Here is a 9,163-nt window from a genome sequence, read left to right on the forward strand (position 1 = left end):
TAAGGCCCAGCATAGGAGACTGAAATGAAATGGCAGCAACAATGCAGGCTATGAAGTCAAGGTCAGAGGGATCCTGCAGGAGCTGCAGGAGCTACAGGACCCCCACTCAGGGGTGTCACAGTCGAGAAAGGCTTCCCCAGGGACACATCTAAACTGAAGCCTGAGAGAAGGGAAGGAGTTCAGCTGAGCAAAAAGGAAAAGGGAAGGAGGGGCTGCTTCCAACAGATCCAGAGCACAGTCTAAACACCAGAAGTGTCCAAACAAAAGAATTCTGCCAAAAGGGTGGTTTTTGTTTTTGTTTTTGTTTTTAACAACTATCAATGTTTCAATTTCACCTCTGGGATGATGGGAGAAGGATTTGCAGCAGTGACGGCTCCATGTGTTCCTGAACAAGTGATGGATGGTGTCGCAGCAGAATATCCGGGCACAGGCAGGAGGAAGCAGATCCAAGCTGAGGCCCAAAAATGACTCTGTCAGAAGCCATTTCATGTTGTGAAAATCTCATAAATTTCCTGAAACAAAGGTCACTTGGACTTCAGATGAGCAGACTGCACGAGAAATGTGGAGTGGAAAGAAGGGTGGCGGGAAAGCAAGCAGATGACATTGACAGATGTCTCCAAAAGAGCTTATGCACGAGTTTCCCCTGACTTTCTCCAGTTCCTGTTGACAAGAGTTTTTGCAGTTCTATGAGGATTTCCTAGTAAACAAAAACTCTAAAAGATCATTGCATGATGCTTTTTTTTCTTGTATTTTAAGGACAAAGATATGTATCAAATACATATCTTTGTTATGAGAACTGAGAAGCAGAATTTATTCAACTGAGTTTAGGTTACTAAATATTTGTATTTGGGGATCTAGGGTTGTGGGGTTTTTTTTCCATTTTTAGTTTAAACCCAGATGTTTTCCTTCCATGTAAAATGACAGCAGATACGCAATACATTCTTCAAATAATCTGTAGAAAGCTTAGCACAATGCCTAGTATGTAGTAAGTGCTCAGTGTTAGCTATTATTATCATTGATATGATATAGACGATACTCAGTAAATAAATACAAAGTGTTTACTAGGACATATATGGTCTTTAACAAATAAACAGGACAGGCATATGGTGAAAAACAAATAGTTTGCAAAAACTTATAATAAAAAAGAATAGTATACACACTACAGTATAAAATAATTAACCAGAATCTACTTGTATAGCACGGGGAACTCTACTTAAATCGTCTCTAATAACCAAGATGGGAAAAAAGAATGGATGTATGCATATGTACTAACAATTCACTTTGCTGTACGCCTGAAACTGATACAATATCATAAGTCAACTATCCTCTAATAAAATTTAAAAGTCAGTTTAAAGGAGTTCCCATTGGGGCTCAGCGGGTTAAGAACCCAAGTAGTAGCCATGAGGATGCAGGTTTGATCTCTGGCCTTGCTCAGTGGGCTAAGGATCTGGTGTCACCACAAGCTGCAGGGTAGGTTGCAGATGCAGCTCAGATCTAGTGTTGCTGTGGCTGTGGTGTAGGCTGGCAGCTGCAGCTTCAATTTGACCCCTAGTCCAGGAACTTCCAGGTGCCACAGGTGCAACCCTAAAAAGAAAATAAATAAATAAATAAATAAATAATAAATTTTAAAAATCTATAGTAACCTGCCTCTTCCCCATCCTACTCTCCCATACTATTCTTCAGATGCAGTTAAGTATATTTAACTCTTTTTTGTTGTTGTTGTTGTTGTTGTTTTTGTCTTTTTGCTATTTCTTGGGCTGCTCCCGCAGCATATGGAGGTTCCCAGGTTAGGGGTCTAATCGGAGCTGTAGCCACCAGCCTACGCCAGAGCCACAGCAACGCAGGATCCGAACCATGTCTGTGACCTACACCTCAGCTCACGGCAACGCCAGATCGTCAACCCACTGAGCAAGGGCAGGGATCGAACCCGCAACCTCATGGTTCCTAGTCGGATTCGTTAACCACTGCGCCACGACGGGAACTCCTTAACTCTTTTTGTTGTTGCTTCAGGTGGTTGTCTCATAGTTCTAAATTTATAGGCTTACATATCACTTTGTTGAGAAACCAAATTGAGGCATTATCCACTGACTTCTTTCCATGCAGATGAGGATTGAGATCTCGTGAATCATTCATTTACTCAATCACTCAACAAATGATGTCAGAACAACGAGCAGCAGTACACTGAGCGCCGAGTTGGCTACCATGAACAAAGCTGACAAAACTCCTTGCCCGCAGGGAGCTTACATTCTAATGGGAAGAGAGATGTAAAACAGACAAGTAACATTGTATGTCAGGTGGTTATAAGTTCCAGAGAGAACACTTAAGTCAAGAATGGCTGGAGGGGCTACAGTTTAGATGGGTTGGTTGGGAAATGCTTCCTTGAGAAGTTGAAACTTGGACTCTAATCTTGGGAAATTTTCTTATACTGTTTCTTAAATAATTCTTCACCTTTGTTTTCTCTTTTCTATCTTTTTGGATGCCCTGTTGATCAGATGTTGACCTTGCTGGTTTAATCCTCTACGTTGCTTGGATATTTTAAATGTATTTTTTCTTTTTCTTTTTTTTTTTTTTAGGGCCGCACCTGCGGCACATGGAGGTTCCCAAACTAGGGGTCAAATCGGAGCCACAGCTGCCGGCCTACATCACAGCCACAGCAACGCCAGATCCGAGCCGTGTCTTCGACCTACACTACAGCTCATGGCAATGCTAGATCCTTAACCCAATGAGTGAGGCCAGGGATCGAACCTGCGTTCTCATAGATGCCAGTCAGATTTGTCTCCACTGAGCCACAGTGGCAGCTTCCGAAACATATTTTTTTTTAATTTATCTTTTCATTTTCTTCTCTGGGAGATCTTCTTCTTTTTAATTCTTCATACTACAGGTGTGTGGAAGTCTTTTTTCTGAGACTCTTGAGGTCTCTTGGGAAGTCACCTCTGACTTTAGACTCAGGATAAAAACCAACCCACTGACATGTTATGCCCAAAGAAACGGATGGCAGTCCACCAACCCATATAATCACCCTATTTTCAACCCTAAGTCTAAACACCACCCATACTCTACTCGGCATTCCAGAATACTAAGTCTTTCTGGGATTCCTCTGGGTAAATTTCTCTTGTCTATCTCCCTCTGCGTGCAGTGAAAGAGGCAGCTTCTTCTGCTCTGCTCAGTTGGCTGAATCTGTATTCCAGAAATGTGTGGAAATCTCTTGTTTTCTATTGACTGTAATCACACATTTTCATCCTTGTGGACCTACAGCTTTTACATGCCTTTACTATATCCTGATGGGATATAGAGAAGAAGGGGAAATTCATATGTTGGCTAATCTGCTATCTATAATTGGATATCTATGTACAATTTTTAAAAGTGTTTATTTTTGGAGTTCCCGTCGTAGCTTAGTGGTTAACGAACTGGATTAGCATCCATGAGGATGAGGGTTTGATCCCTGGGCTCACTCTGTGGGTTAAGGATTCAGTGTTGCCATGAGCCGTGGTGTAGGTCACAGATGCGGATGGGATCCCATGTTGCTGTGGCTGTGGTGTAGGCTGGCGTTACAGCTCCAATTCAACCCTTAGCCTGGGAACCTCCCTATGCCGCCAGTACAGCCCTAAAAAGACAAAAGACAAAAAAAAGTATTTATTGTTATAATTTCCTTCATATAGAGACATATAGTTATGTATATTTCCCATATATATTATCCCAAATATATATTATATATGTGTGTACATATAAACAAATTATGTATATGTGTGTACACCTGTATGTCTGTGTGTGTGTATACAACCTTTCTTCCATCATTCCATTCTTGTGGAGTTAAGATATGTAAATGCAAGAAATATCATAAATCTTAAAGGTGTAAAGTCCTGCATATTATGTTTCAAGGAGAAAGAGCATAGTCATATTTTAGGGCCTGCAAAAATGGCTAGAGTGTAGATTTGTTTCAGGAAGAGGGGAAATGATTGCAGAAGACGCTGGACAGACATTTTAAAAAGCAAAGCCAGATCCTAGATGGTCATGTAAACAAAGTTAAGAAGTTTGAAGTTTATTCTATGATCTAAAGAGAAGCACTGAATGAGCTGAGCAGAGAATGATGTAATCAGATTTCTTTTTTTTTTAATTGTTATTTCCCCCAACACACAATTTTTTTTCCACTGTACAGCATAGGGACCCAGTTACACATACATGTATACACAATTTTTTCTCCCACTGTAGTGCTGCGTCATAAGTATCTAGACATAGTTCTCAGTTCAGATTTCTCTTTTAGAAAAATCACTGGCTACAGCGGAAAGAATTGAGTAGGGGACAAACCAGAGAGGAGGATCAGCTCACAGGTAATTGCAGAGATGCAAGCAAGGGATAAAGGTGGCCTGAAAAGAGGCAGTGACAGAAGCGATGGAAAGAACTGGACCAACTTGAGAGCTATTTGGGATGCAGAGCTGATGGCTCTTGGTTTTTGTTAGAAATAGGAGTGGAAATGGGACCATGCCAGTTCTGACCCAGTGGCCTGGGGTCACTCAGCACTGAATTCTGTCTCTACCTTGTATGACCTGGGTGACTGTGGTAAATCTATGTAACCTCTGAAAACTTCAATTTCCTTTTCTGTAGCTTACAGCTGCTGTGCACTGGTACCTGCCAGAAATGATGGTTAAAAGGTACTGCATACACAGGGCTGCTACTGTCAGGGGAGGGAGGGGTGTTTGTTTTTGTTTTTCTTTTACTGTTCTAATAGGTGCTAAACAACATTATGTTTTACCAAGAGACTGCTATGGACCAAAGGTTTGTGTCTTTCAAAACTTGTATGTTGAAAATACCACCTCCCAAAGCGATGATCTTTAGAGCCGGGGTCCTTGGGGGTGATTAGGTCCCATAGATGTAGCCCTTGTGAATGGATTAGTGCTGTTGTAAAAAGTCCTTAGAGAGGTCCTTTACCTGTCACTCAGAGAGGTCCTTTACCTGTCACTTCCTGTGAGTGAGTGCACAGCGGGATGGCCGTCCGTGAACCAGGAAGCCAGTCTTCACCAGACACTGCGAGTCTGCTGGTGCCTTGGCCTTGGAACTCCCAGCCGCCATAACTGTGAGAAACACATTTCTGTTACTTATAAGCTATGCTTGGTCTACGGCATTTTGTTAGAGCAGCCAGAATGGACTAAGAGACATTCATTACGATAACAACCCAAGGATCCCTGTTCAAACGAACAGCTGTTCGAGGCGACAAGAGACGTATACACAAGACCCTAATCAATAACTTCACTAGCGGGATTTCTTTTTTATCCAACAGGGTGTATTGTTTCAATATAGGGTTGGACGCACAGATGCACACGGACACATAAGCAAATCTCACCACTTTTGTCAAGGGCCCACTTTTGGACTGTCACAGAAGACTGACCTTCTTCCAGGACTCGATGAGTAGTATGTACTCTTTTACACTTTCCAAAGAGGACTAACCAAGACGTGTTAGGTTTGGGAGGCAAAATAAATACTCCCAAAGATGCCCATGTTCTAATCTACTGAACCTGTGACATAGCCACAGTATGTTAAGTTCCATGGCAAGGGGACTTGATGTCGCAGATGGGATTAAGGTTGGACAGTACCCCCAATTATCCAAGTGAGTCTAGGGGGTCTTTAGAAGTAGAAGAGGAAAAGAGAAGACTCGGTGTCAGAGTGACGCAGCATGAGAAAAACTCCACCTGTCGTTTGCTTGCTTTGAAGATGGAAGCAGGTCACACACAAAGGAATGTGGGCAGCTTCTAAAAGCCAGAAAAATGCAAAGAAACAGATTCTCCCCTAAACCTTCAGAAGGAACACAGTCATGCCCATGCCTTAATTTTAGCTCAATGAGACCAATTTTGGACTTCTGACCTCTAGAAACTCAACAGAATAAATGTGTATTGTTTTAAGCCACTGAGTTTGAGATCATTTGTTACAGCAGTAGTAGGAAACTACTACATAAGACTTCCTTACAAGAAAAGAAAGACTAGGTTGTCACTAGCTTTCTTTCTTCTTCTTCCTTTTTTTTTCCTTTAAGGGCCACATATGTGGCATATGGAAGTTCCCCGGGAAGGGGTAGAATCGGAGCTGTGGCTGCCAGCCTACACCACAGCCACAGCAATGCAAGATCTGAGCCATATATGCAGTCTACACCACAGCTCATGGCAATGCCAGATTGTTAGCCCACTGAGCAAGGCCAGGGATTGAACTCACATCCTCATGGATACTAGCTGGGTTCGTTACTGCTGAGTCAACAACGGGAACTCCTGGATACATTTCTGAAAGGACTTTCTTCCCATTAATCCACAAAATCCTGACTATTGAATGTTTGTGACTCCTGCCTTGTTCTCAGGATATAGTCCTGGGACATCTTTTCATCTGTCTGTGGTCTCCCTAACTCTGTAACTTCATCCACATTCCTGGCTTTGGATGCTATTTTTATACCAGGCGGATTCCCAAGTTTGTGTCTCTCACTTTAGCCCTCCTTTCACAGCTCCATTCCAGAATATCTCTGCTTGGGGGGATCTCAAACAGTGTAATGGCCCAGCATGGAACTATTCATTTTCTACTCATAACCCCCACCGGCCTTTCTCTAAACTCCCTTAATTGCCCATGATAGAAACTAGTCAAAAATACCTTTTGGATGCCTTTTCTCAATCTTGGATTTGCAAACTCTGGTCAAGTCTGTCCTCAAATCCATCTCTAATGTATCCAATTCTCTTCACCTTTTGTCACCACCCCAGTTCAAGCTATCATCAACCCTTGGCTGAATTACTCTAACAGCCTCCTGATACCCCTACTCCCTGCATCGCCCCTCCAGTTCATTCTCCACACTGCAGCCCCAGCCATCCTTTAAAACATGAGGGAGAAGATTCAGGCCTCTGCTTAAGACCCTTTAATGGTTTCCTGTTGCTTGTACAAGAATATCTAAACCCACTTTTTTCTGGCCAAAATCATAGAGGGTACAGAAGAGAAGAAAAAGAAGAAAAAGTTCCTGCTGTACCAGAAACTCTTAAGAAAAAGCGAAGGAATTTCACAGAGCTGAAGATTCGGAGTATAGGCAGATATACAAAAGTGAGATTTGAATGCCTAGGATAGCAAGACAAGCTAGCAACTTCCATGTGCCTATGGAACCCAAACTGGCATCTGTCATCAGGATCAGATGTACCAATGGTATGAGTCTGAGGATCCAGAAAGTGTTGCAGCTTCTTCGTGTCCTCCAGATCTTCTATGGCACCTTCGTGAAGCTCAACGAGGCTTCAGTTAACATGCTGGGGATGTAGAACCACATATGGCATGGGGGTCCCCAAACCTGAAGTCAGTAAATGAAGGGATCTCCAAGTGTGGCTACTGCAAAATCAACAAGACACGATGGCAGATAGCACATGGTTTGCTTGATCGCTTGGTAAATATGCATGGAGGTATTATCTGCAGGGAGGATCTGATGCATGAGATCTACTCTGTTGGAAAATGTTTCAGAGAATCAAATGACTTCCTGTCACCCTTCAAGTGGTCTCCCCCACAGGGCAGAATGGAGAAAAAGACTACCTACTCATTTTGTACAAGGTGGAGATGCTGGCACTAGACCAACAGGCTTATCAGAAGGATGAACTAAGGTATCTACGTTGATTATTTTTGTAAACTGGTCAGTTAATAGTGACTGCTTTCAAGTTGAAAGAAAAAAAGAAAAGGAAAATCCAAACCCTCGAGTACGGCTTAAAATGTCCCACATGATCCTGACTCTCTCTCCAAATCTATCCCATGTCACCACGGCTCTCATGGTTTCTGGAAAACTGTGCAACCATGCTGACCTTCTTTTAATTCCTTGAACACTCCAACACCCTTCCAACCTCAGGGCCTTCATCCAGACGATCCCGTCTGCCTGGAACACGTCTCTCCCAACTTTCCACATGACTCTTCACCCTTCAGGTTTCATCTCATCAGAGCGCTCTCCTATGACTTAAAGTACTTCTCATAACATCCTGTTATTTTCTTCCAGAGCTCTTATCAAAATCTTTAATTATACATGCTCCTAATTGTTTAACTCCTGTAATTCTTACGAGTCTGTATGCTCCCCAGACCATGTCTCCTGTTCATCTTTGCATTGCTCATTCCCAGGCACAGTGCCTGACACATAGAAAGTGCTCGATAATGTTTTATAAAGGAATACATTAATAAATGAATGATGAATTTGGATAAAGCAGACGAGATTTTAAAAATCTCCTGTCTGGATTTCCCTTGCTGCACAGTGGGTTGAGGATCTGGTGCTGTCTCTGCAGTGGCTTAGGTTGCTGCTGTGGCGTGGGTTCTTCCCGGGCCGTGGAATATCCACATGCCACAGGTGCAGCCAAAAATAAATAAATAATTTAAAAATGAAAATCTCCTGTCCTATCACCTACTAGAAATTATTTCTTCCTCTGTCCCCCACCAGACTCTCTTTGCCACTCGCCCCTCCCTTCCCTAGTCAGGGCTTGAAAACCTTTCTGTGATAGCAAAATACATCCAGACTGTCACATTCCCACAGGGACTCTGCCCTCTTCTGGCCAACATGAGAATTGATTTCATTTTAATGGAGCCTGAGGACTTTTCCTTCTCAGATATTTTTATCTTAATCAGCAACTTCTGGAAAACCAAGAGCTTGGCCCCAAATAAAGATTCCGAAGCCATTTCTGTTTAGTGATGTATATAAATCAAGTCTGTTAGCAAACTCGTGAGTGATGAATACTAAATATAACCATGGCAGGTGTCACTGGTTAATTCAACACCTATTTATTAACTATCTACCAAAGCTGAGAAACTTGGAACTTTTCAAGGAGCCCCAGATCCAAGAGGGGATAAAGATATTGTAATTAAAGAATGAAACTGTCCCCTCTGTAGACAATGCCGCCTCTCGCTTCCCCCAGACCAGGACACTGGGGAGGAGGAGGATTCCCTGGGCTAACCATTTAATCAGTTCCAATACTTTATGGCACCCAGAAGACCTTCTCATATTTCCACCATGCCTGAGAGAGTTTCATTTCTAATAAAAGTTGGAGGTAGGATCAAAAAAGAGCTGACACTACTCTGCAAGACTCCAGGGGCATGGTTGGAAGAGCATTTCTTTCTTATAGGAGCAGACTTGAGACTTGGTAGTGCTTTAAGTGCATGATCCAACCAACAGTCAATTGTGGGGCAGGAG

General features: G+C 42.6%; 1 pseudogene; it reads left to right on the plus strand.

Moving 5' to 3' along the window:
- Nucleotides 4,983-7,600, plus strand: LOC100738345 (annotated as a pseudogene).

The sequence above is a fragment of the Sus scrofa genome, chromosome 5 (assembly GCF_000003025.6).
Source record: "Sus scrofa isolate TJ Tabasco breed Duroc chromosome 5, Sscrofa11.1, whole genome shotgun sequence".
Classification (NCBI taxonomy): Eukaryota; Metazoa; Chordata; class Mammalia; order Artiodactyla; family Suidae; genus Sus; species Sus scrofa.